Here is a 12,071-nt window from a genome sequence, read left to right as displayed (position 1 = left end):
GGTGATTCACCATTATCACCTAAGAGGAAATCATATAAGGACAATCTTTTTTGTGGATATTGCAAGAAGTCAGGACATGATGAACATCATTGTTATAAGAAGGATATTGATGAGTTGAAGAATCTTCTTGAGAAGAATAGAATCAACCTACCTTCTAGAATGTCTACATCAGCTTCTTCTTCCAAGGATAAAGGAAAGGATCACTCTTTTGGGATAGATAAAGGAAAGGGACAAGCTCTTTGTGCTACTACAAGTCATGATTCAGGGAGATGGCTTCTAGATTCAGGGGCTTCTCATCATATGGCATCTTCGTAGTCTATGTTTTCTACATTTGAGCCTTGCCACATGCCACAAATTTTGATGGGAAATCATACATACATGGATGTGATTGGGAAAGGATCTATTGCCATTAGGGATAACTCCTTCAATGATGTGTTGTGTGTACCCCACTTGACAAACAATCTTCTTTCCATCTTTCAAATCACACATGGGGCAACTAGGAAAACTATGGAGTTCTTACCTAATTCAGTTATCATTAGAGACTTGGAGAGTGGAGCTATCATTGCGATTGGGGTGGTTGATCATGCATCTCGGTTGTACTCTTTTTCAGATTTTGGTCCTATTGATGAGGTTGATTCTTCCTATGTTGATGATTCAGATTTTGAGGAGAACTTTGGGCATTTGAACTTGGGGATTCTCACATGTGATCTCGTTCTTGAGCCTTGCATTTCATCTCCTTCTATTGATATCACACCACCTATTGCACCTGATGATGTAGCTAGTGCGATAGTTTTGCCTTCTTATGATTCAGTGCAGTAGGATATTACATGTCTTCCAGCTTCAGTTGATTGGGATGCCTACTTGACAGACATTGCAGGTTTGTTTGTGGACTCCTACATTGCAGATTTGGGAGACACCATTCATGACATTCATCTTCTCTTTGATGAAGATGATCCTTCTTTGATTGTTGCGAGGGATAACTCTGACCCTCTTGTGCATTCTCTACATGATCAATCTTTAGAGGTTGACATGATTGTGGATACTTTTGTACAAAACTTGGAGGAGGTCTCTTTATCTTTTGAGGAGACATATGAGTCTTTGGACATTGTTCTACATTCATCTCCACTAGATCTTGGAGTGCCTTTTTCAATAGTGTGGCATAGTTTACCACCTTTGGAGGGGGTACCTTTCAGCATCGACATGGGGACACTTGAGTAGTTTTCGAAGATTCTTTTCATCATGAGTATTTTTGCTTCATCTTCCCTTCATGGTTGGGGAGACTTCATGGACACACCTTAGGTATTGTTTCTTCCTAAGGGGAGGAACGTGGTTTGACGTTCGTGGAGCAGTTTCTTCATTCATCTTCAATCTTCTATCATTGGTGCAAATTCCACATTGAGGGGGAGCTTCCTGGTCTCTCTTCTTCTTCTCTCATATGGGGGGGACTTTTTCCTCACATGGGGTTTTGTCCTTCACATACTTCTATGAGAGTTCTATCTAGCTATAATCTCTCTTTTGGGGGAGGGTTTTTTCCCATTGGGTTTTTCTCTCTTTCCCCACTTTGTGAGAGATTTCATTGGTTTGTATGTATTTACATTTGTACATGGGTACCTAATATGGCCTCGTAGCCAGGACCCATCTTGCATTTCTTAGTTGCATTGTAGACTTAAGTGCATTCCCCTAAGTTGCACTTAAGGGGGGGTGTTGGTGTAAATAATTATTCATCTTGGATATTATTACACCTTACTTAAGTTTAATTAGGTACATGCATTTCATAGTAGTTTGGGTATGAGACACTTGGGTGTTTGTGCCACATTGGGATGGTGTGTGTAGGAGAATTTCCACCTTTTATGGTGTGATCTTGTTGTTACACTCCACATTCAGTGGGTGATCCACCTCATGTGGAATATTATATTGTTTCTCCTACCTACCCACACCTATTTCCTACCTACCCTTGTTTCTTATTGAGTCACATGTCATGTTTGTGTGCTCACATATCCATATAGCCTTGCCTATATAAGCAGGCTCATATTCATTGTATGCATCGATTGATGATCCAGTTGATCAGTATTTTCATCTTGATAGAATACAGTTTATTTCTATCATATATTTTGTCTCTCTTATTTGTGCTTTCCAGTGCCTCTTGATCTTGGCAAAATCTCACAGTCTTACCCAAGTAGGTTTCATTACTTACAAGTCAAGGCAAGAAAATAAAAGAAAAAATGCTATGCCAAAATCAATATCAAAATATCAAGGCAAAAGAGCAAAGATATATAACTGAAATATCATGCAAAAAAGTGTAATAAAGCTTGGATATGGGAACATGCGAGTAACTCCATCAGGGCTATGAACGCTTGCTGGCAATGAAGCAATATTCAAGAGATTACAACGTATAACCTCATCGAGGCTATAAACGTTTAACTAGCAATGAGGCTCTATCTAGGATGGTTTTGAAGTCAGAATAACTCACGTAGCTAGTCACATAGAATTCTAAGGGTCTCTAATGGTTCCAAAAGTCTGAATAAATTCAATTGCACACACATGGGCAAGAGAAGATCAAAGTTTCAAGAATCAATAGGGAATTTTTCTGCATCTCCATTTATAAATCTTAATCACATATTGTGTTAAGTTGGATGTTCCAAGGTCTTCTAAGAACGGATTGAACTCCTATCTCTGAAACATTTTGTACCTTTAATTAAATTAGTGCATCTTAGAATGAAAGATGCATACACTCATCCTTGTTCGAATAGGGATCACATCTTCATCATGCATCTTGCATTAGCGTAACTCATATAAAAAAATTCATTGTCTACATAATCATTACCTAGATCATTATGTCATAACAGGTTTGCATACTGTGGGAATAACTAAAAAAATCATAAAAATCATAAAAAGTCTTGAAAAAATCATAAAAATCACAAAAAATCCTAAAAATCGGAAAAAGTCCTATAAAAATCTTTAAAATGGGAAAAAAGTCTTGAAAAAATCCCTAAAAATTAGAAAATGACCTAAACAAATACCAAAAACATTCAAATAGGACTTGACAGAAAATACCAAAAATATCGAAAAATAAAAAATACAAAAAAATCGAAAAAAAAAACCCAAAATATCGAAAAACAAAAAAATACCAAAAATATCAAAAAACAAAAAATACCAAAAATATCGAGAAACAAAAAATACCAAAAACATTGAAAACCCATAAAAATGCTAAAAACATTGAAAAACATAAAAATGAACCAAAAACATTCGAATACGATCCTGAAAAAATCAAACAAAAACATAAAAAAAGCTCTTGTAAAACACACTAAAAATCGAAAAACAACATCAAAAACTTGCAATAAAATGTCTTGCAAGAATCAAACACCCTAGCAGATATCCAACAAACACTTCAAATGAAGTTCGTAAAGGATAAAACTATCTTATCAAATTCTGCAATCAAGCTAATCAAGCTATCTTATCAATCGTATCAACAATCCATATCAAATGATCATTATCTTGTCTTAAATAGAAGAGGATACAATCACGATTAGACATGTTAGTCTTAAACGGGGTCCAAACTTTCTGAAACTAGACATTATATGTAGTGTCTCTCCTTGACTCGTCCTTTGTTTTGTGCTTCAATAGATTATACTGGCATAGTTTAGACTATTTTTGTGATGCTTTGACTAGATGTTTATGGATTTACCTATGTTTTTGGATGCTTCTTTATAGATATTAGATATATTATGTTGTGTTTGACATTATGTTTTCAGATGGATGATGATATTCCTAAACTATTGTGAGGATGGATTATTCTATGATGATTGTGGTGTGTTCACTTCTATGCATATATCATGTTTGTTCTATGATGATTTGATGTTATTTTATGATGTACTAACCCCATCCTACGATTATAATTCCATGTGATGCATTGATGCTATATTGGGTGACTATCTGTGTGAGTAGAGATGATTTCACATCACTCATTGTGAGCATGATGTGCCATTGCGATTCTCTATCACTTGTTTGTTCATTATATATTGTATATGTTGTATCGTGGCTTTGTGGATGTATGATTCACAAGTACCAGACATCGACTCCACTTAGCTTCATAGGTCTAAACGTATCTTATCCCAATGGCAAGTTGATTGGAGTTGACATGATAACCCACCCTGTACTCTAGGTTTAAGTTGACTACCCTTGTCATTTTAGAGTCTTGGCGCGAGTCGTGGTTAGTGTGTAATGCTTTCTTGGATTATTTTATGGTGGCTTTCTTTGTGTAGCTTGGTTAATTATTAATTATTTTATTAAATTTATTTATATAGTTTAATAATGTTATGTTAAAATAAAAGATTAATATAGTTTATAATAATTAATTAAATAAATAATTGGTATAATATTTAATAATACAATGTTGTTGAATTAATATTAATATTACCATTTAGTAAGAAAAGGCTTTATTATTAATTAGAATATTTAATTATATAAATAGCCTTTGATTTATTATTATGACTTTAATTTAATATAGCCTTGGTTTATTTATTTATTATTGGGCTTTTATAATTATTTGTGCCCATGATTTTATGAGTTGTTTATATTATTATTATTCTATTGGTTATATTTTTGGGTAAGTAAATTAAATAATATTTTAGTATTCTTACCTTGGGTTTTGCAAACGGTTGGTAAGAAATATATTATTTTGTAATATTTTGATTGGCTGAGATTTTCTATAGTTTTAGTTTGATTTTCTATTTATTTGGCTTCCTGAGTATTTTGCGAGGTTAGCGTTTTCGAGTTTTCTCTTGCAAGTTTGGATTTTTGGTTGAAGATTTGGAGATTGGAGATTTCTTGGCTTACTTGGATTGTGGATTGCACTTCTTTAGATTTTATTTTCCATTACTTCTATCTTCCAGGTTGGAGAAATCCCCTTCCTAAGATTTTTTTTTTAAAGATTGTCTGCATTGCATTTTCAGGAAAGATTGTCTTCAGGGTTGTTTGGGAGATAAATACTTAATATATTTTTGGATAAATAATATTTCATAGAATGAATATAATATACAATTTATAATATAGTTTGGGAAAAATATATTTGTCTAAGAATTTTGATTGCCATTAATGTTTGACTTTTCTTTGCTGTGTTTGTGCATTTTGCTCCCTTGGTTATGTTTCTTGTTGGGTTTGAAGGCTAGGCTTTGGATTCTAGAGGCTATTTGGTTTCTTAGATGGTTGGGAGTTTTATATTTGGTTTCTTGTGAGTTTTCATGGCTGGGAATTGTTTGGAGTAATTATTTCTAATTTGAATCTTGCCTCTATGAGTTTATTCTGAGTGTGAATTTTATGTTCCTTAGTTTCGTATTGGATTTGCATCCCTTTTGGTTGTATTTTCGAGACTTAAATTTAATTGTTTGATTTTATTTTCCGAGTCGCAAGTTTTCTTTTTCGTCTGACTAAATGCACTAAAGTTGTACATATGCGTTGTTTCTTCTATCATATGCGTTGTTATGTGTGGTGAATGTGCTATTTTATGTGGTGAATGCGTTGTTATGTATGGTGAATGCGTCGTTCTGTGTGGTGAATGCATTGTCTTGTAGGGTATATGTTGGCATTTGGCATAACTGATGTAGATCAGGTCATGCAGTTGAAGTTGGAAGACTGCACTGGTAAAGGATAGAAGTCTTTTTGTGATGAAGAGATTGAGATTCTATGAATAGATGACATGATCAATTATTTGCATTGTCATTGCTGGCAACTGATGTTCCTGATGTTTTGTTTTATCATCTAAGTGATTTGGTTTACTGGAACTGACAGTGATCTAAAGTCTGTGAATTAGGAATTTAACCAGTAAAGCAAAATTGTTTTGATTGGATCGGTCGATTGGAAATGATTGGTGATTGGTGGTTTGGATGGTGAACTTGTATCATGGAAAGATGTATGTGACCGAAACCGGAACTTGTGATGATTACTGGAAGGTGTGTTTCAATTTCTGATGAAGTTTTGCTAAGGTTTTAGTAGGGTTTAAGGACCGGTGAAGAAATCTTCAAACCGGTAATGATTTATGTTATGACAGTGATCGACAACGAGTCTACTTAAAGTTAGTAAAATGATACAATCTGCGTGAAAGATTTAATAGCCTTTTTAACGCGATTCAATAAATATTTTCTTGAAAACTAGCAAAATGCTTTGGAGAGTGTTTTGAGCATACTGATCAGATTTTCTTGATGAGTTATGATCAATGAACAATTGATATTGCATTGTAATTTATTATTATGATCTGGATAGTGATCTACGATGATCTTTTGTGATCTTATTGTAAATTTTTGATGTAATTAGGTTTTGTGGTTGACCTAGTTGAGATGGTCATTTATATAGTCACAATTGATGTTTATTGAGTCGGCGGTCTTAGAGAATATGTTAAGCCGTCCAAGTGAAGTGTGTAATCTGCTTGAGTGTTGCAGAAAGCCTAACCGCTTGAGGAAAATATTCTGGGGAATTCAAGATGATGAAGAAAGAGGGTCCCAAGTTCAACAAGGATAACTACAAGATCTGGAAGGACATGATGAAGATCTACATTAAAGGTCTTGGTGCACAATATTGGAAGCAAGTTGAAATGACATATATTGCTCCTACCACTACTCCCTTGACACCAGATGAACTCAGAGAACAATAAGATAACATGAAAGCCCTAGAAGCTATTGTAAGTACTTTATCTGATTCAAAATATATTGATGCTCAAGGATTGGAAACTACAGGTGAGGTTTGGGAAAAGTTAGAGACAATCTATGGAGGAGATGAACATGTTCAAAGTGCTAAAGAGGAAAGCTTGAGAGGAAAGTTCGATGACATGAGAATGCTTGAAGGAGAGAATATTGGACATTATGATTAGAGAATCAAAGAAGTTCTTGGTGACATTAAGAGTGTTGGAGGCAAAATAGAAGATGATACAATAGTAAGTAAAATGATCAGAACTCATGCATCTTTAATTACACTCTAGTTTGTACAATATGCATGTTTAGTTGAACAAAGTAGAAATTTAGTTAAATGTTTGAAATTCATTTCCCAAGGATTCTTTGCATTATAGTATAGGGAATGCACTTTGATTTTGCATAAATACTTCAAATATGTTAAGTCTTTTATGTCATATCAAGTAGTTAATGCATTTGGCATATGTATATAATTAGGTCTACATGCATGTGAATAAAGACCTAGTCCCTATTATTCTTAGTTATAGTTTGTTAATGAACATTATGATTCTACATGCAATTACTTTCTAGTATTAAATTTAACTCTTTCACCCAATTAAGATCAGGACATTGATCCTTGTCTTTAGATCTATCGTATTTAATTTTAAAACAACAAATTAGAAGTTACTTCATATCATTCTTATTATTATTATAAATAATTAATCTTAGATAACTTGAATTATTGCTACTCATTTTTTAGAAATACAATGAGACATGATTAAATAATAGTACATTCTTATGGAAAATGTGTCATTAATAATAACAAATTTGAATTATAGTTATTTTCATATTTGTCATTATTAATGACTCATTTTTTTTAATAAAAATGTACTATCATCGAATCATGTCTCATTATTATCGAATCATGTATCGTGGCCTGCTATTCTCTACTTCACTATTAGTTGAGATGAATAGCAACAAACAACCAAATTTACTAAATACATAAGCCGCAAGCATACCCATATTCGCGTGATATTACAACAATAGGAAAATAAAGAAATTATAAAAAGAAGATAGTGAGGGATTTTTAGCAGAAATATTCAGTTTCTCATTCCATACAAAGAACTCATAGAATCATTATCAACTTTTGGAAACAAAACTTGTAATTCTATGATTCCTTTTTCCCGTCATCATCTCAAAAAGGTTATCGCCAAACCTCCAGAGATTTGAGCGGGAGATAATATACTCTTCTGGAGTGTCTGAGAATGGAAAAGCTAGGAGCGCCCTCCAATAACATGTTCCTGTTGACTTCAATTTGTCTTGATGCCAAAAATGAGTTAAGTTAACTTGGCACTGGGAATATGTTGGTTAACCTGCGGTTATCTTTGATCATGGTTAGTTTGACCTTACCCGACATCATAAGTGATTGTATGGCATAAAAGGTGAATAGACAGTTTGTTTGACTCAACACTTGCAATGTAAACACTAGGTTATTATGATCCATGTGGGAAGTGATATGTCATGGATTTGAAATTAAATTCATTATGGCTTGCAGATGCTAAAGTCTTGGTAAACACTTTGCAAAGAGAACAAAAAAGGTAATTAAACTTCTTTATTCCTTTCGAAGCCACAAACCCTAACTTTTAAGCTGCCGCCATGAGCATTTTTGTATCTGTGATTAAGGAGGTTAGTTTTGGTTTTAGCTTCTGGGTTTTAACTATGTTGAGCAACTCAGCTCAAGATTTCATTTGGTGGTTGTTTTTCGGTTGTTTTCTCTAGATAACAGGTAGATTTATGGGATTTGCATAAGGATTGTCTACGGTAATCTTCAGGTGATTTTGGTTAACAACGACAGAGGCAATATCATTATCCAAACTTATTTATGCTTCCGTTATGCTCGGTTATTTGTATCAAGAGTCTTGAAAAATTAATGGAAGTTTTTAGAAGATGTTTATTATAGTTTTCGGTTAAAATGAGATATTCCTTTTCAGAAAGATACAAAGTGTTTAAGTGTTTTGAATCAGTTAGTGTAGATAGGAATCTGGGAAATCATCAAAGCAATAAGAACATTGGCCTAGTTCAATCACGAAAACTAAAATGTAGTGATAACAATCCTAAAAACATTCAATGAAAACATGAAAACAAGACATTCAAAATGAAATCTAAGCAAACCAAATGCAGATGTCTCCTTCATGTGGCTCCATTGTCCTTCTTTCTCCTTCAAATAGCTTTTGTTTTGTAGATCTCACCTACAAGTGCATACGCATGAGATGAAAGCAAGATTGACAAGATAGCATGACAACATAAGGGTACTAGAAGCCTGATTGATTCGACTAGGGACTTTGATTGAAGAAATTCATCCAATTTATAGATAAATCGGAGAAAAGACAAGATTAGCATGACATTGATATTAGAGGCAATTGATTTCAAAAATGGCACAATTGAGTGGAAAGAAGAAGGTTATGACAAAAATCTATGTCAAAAGATAATTAGGTCTTGACAAAAGATAATTAATGTCGATTCGATTTGATCATGATTTCTAACTGACAAAGGACCAATGTTGATAAATGATTTGATTGAGATTGGTTGACAAAAATCAATGACAAATTGACCAAATTGACATGATTGAAAAGGACAAGGATCAATGACGAAATCGATCGCAATATGATAAGATTGACAAGGACAAAGATTGACCGAAATCATGACTGAAGATTGCTATCGACAAGTCCTAATTTGAAAGCGATAAAAATGAGGAATGCAGAAGAAGGACTCGATGCTCACAAATGATAAAGACCAAGTGCGCAACATAGAAGAAATGTTAATGCAACGCAAGAACCCTAAAATAAGGCAATGTGTAAATGTTAAAGTATGACTCCGCAAGCGTTGACCATTTTTAGATGTCTACATTTTGCCCCTCTTTGAGACAATGTGATTTTAAGTGTTGTTTCAAAGAACAATAATGAAAATGCCCCAGACAATGACAATGACAATGATAAGCTTCACGTCGGGTTCACCAATTAATGTAGATAGGAATCTGGAATCATCAAAGAAAATAGATATTAGCCTAGTTCAATCATGAAAACTCAATTGCAATGACCAATCCTAATTACATTCAATAGAGACGCATAAAAAACAAGACATTCAATTCAAATGCAAACCATCACAAACATGAATATATCCTCCAGAAATCTCCATTGTCCTTCTTTCTCCTTCAAATTACTTTGTTTTGTGGATCTCACCTACAAGTGCATACGCATGAGATGAAAGCAAGATTGACAAGATAACATGATAGCATAAGGGTACTAGAAGCGTGATTGATTTGACTAGGGACTTTGATTGAAGAAATTCATCCAATTTATAGATAAATCGGAGAAAAGACAAAATTAGCATGACATTGATATTAGAGGCAATTGATTTCAAAAATGGCACAATTGAGTGGAAAGAAGAAGGTTATGACACCTTCCATGTCATGAATTATGACATATTTCCAATGCAAAGGTTAGAGGACTAGAAGCTTATGACATCTTGCTATGCCAAAAGTATGACGCATGAGAAATTCATGCTTCCACCGAAGCACAAAAATAGGGAGAAACTAGAGAGAAATTAATTAGGTGGAAAAAAATCAATGACAAATTGACCAAATTGACATGATTGAAAAGGATAAGGGTCGATGACGAAATCGATCGCAATATGATAAGATTGACAAGGACAAAGATTGACCGAAATCATGACTGAAGATTGCTATCGACAAGACCTAATTTGAAAGCGATAAAAATGAGGAATGCAGAAGAAGGACTCGATGCTCACAAATGATAAAGACCAAGTGCGCAACATAGAAGAAATGTTAATACAACGCAAGAACCCTAAAATAAGGCAATGCGTAAATGTTAAAGTATGACTCCGCAAGCGTTGACCATTTTTAGATGTCTACATTTTGCCCCTCTTTGAGACAATGCGATTTTAAGCGTTGTTTCAAAGAACAATAATGAAAATGCCCCAGACAATGACAATGACAATGATAAGCTTCACATCGGGTTCACCAATTAATGTAGAGAGGAATCTGGAATCATCAAAGCAAATAGATATTAGCCTAGTTCACCAATGTTGATAAATGATTTGATTGAGATTGGTTGACAAAAATCAATGACAAATTGACCAAATTGACATGATTGAAAAGGACAAGGATCGATGACGAAATCGATCGCAATATGATAAGATTGACAAGGACAAAGATTGACCAAAATCATGACCGAAGATTGCTATCGACAAGACCTAATTCGAAAGCGATAAAAATGAGGAATGCAGAAGAAGGACTCGATGCTCACAAATGATAAAGACCAAGTGCGCAACATAGAAAAAATGTTAATGCAATGCAAGAACCCTAAAATAAGGCAATGCGTAAATGTTAAAGTATGACTCCGCAAGCGTTGACCATTTTTAGATGTCTACAATTAGTATAACTATTTTGAATTCATTGCTGCATAACTTCAGTAACCCTAACTCGAGTTTTCATACTCTACTTCAAGGGTTTATTCTGCACAATATGCGGAATCTATTTACATATAAAGATGGACATTAATGTGAGTTTTTTTGTGAAAAAAAGGGAAACAAAACATCTTAACAAAGAGGGGTTTCTATAGAAAAATTTGTTTGATCTTGATTCTGCTCTGGTTCTGATACAGAGTACAGATTGTAATCTTTGTTTGTTGTAAGGTTACAATGATTACCCTCTATAAATGAAATATTTTGCTTATATTGATATATCTAACTCATTCAACTCATTGATAAGTTTATAGTTGCAAGATACATTGCACCTATAAGGTTACCAGTGATTGGAATTTGAGTTGTTCTTGATATTGTATAAGACATAGGGGTTGGTGCTCCTTGAAGTAGATACTTTTAAATTCAGTGTACAGAGTTGGTGCTCTTTGAAATAATAAAAGGAATTATTTGGCGAGTGGTTTTTCTACCCCAAGAGGGTTTTCAACTCATGAAATCTTTGCATCATGTGTCAAATGTGTTTTATATGTTCCATTAGTTGATCAGCTCTGATACTTTTAGTTATCCTGTTTATTATGTGTTTATCTGTTGCACATTATTTATTGTGTTCTTAAAATCAAGTCAGGAACTTAATCTTTTTTCAGTTAGTTCATTATTGCATATTGTGTATGGTGAAAATGGATAACAATAATGACAATATTGCAAGGCTAAAATGAATCCAACCACTAAACCCTAGCCTAACAATGAACAAAGATCCACCATAACATATGAAGATAACCTAAGACAATGCAAAATAACTCAAAATCACAAAGATTATACCATCACATGTCGAATAGGGTTTTGATCTCCATTCTTCCTATCTCCATTGATCTTGCTTGATATATTTGCTCTCAGATTTTTATATGCACAAGA

The sequence above is a fragment of the Cryptomeria japonica genome, chromosome 8 (genome assembly GCF_030272615.1).
Source record: "Cryptomeria japonica chromosome 8, Sugi_1.0, whole genome shotgun sequence".
Classification (NCBI taxonomy): domain Eukaryota; kingdom Viridiplantae; phylum Streptophyta; class Pinopsida; order Cupressales; family Cupressaceae; genus Cryptomeria; species Cryptomeria japonica.
Note: the sequence above shows the minus strand (reverse complement) of the source record.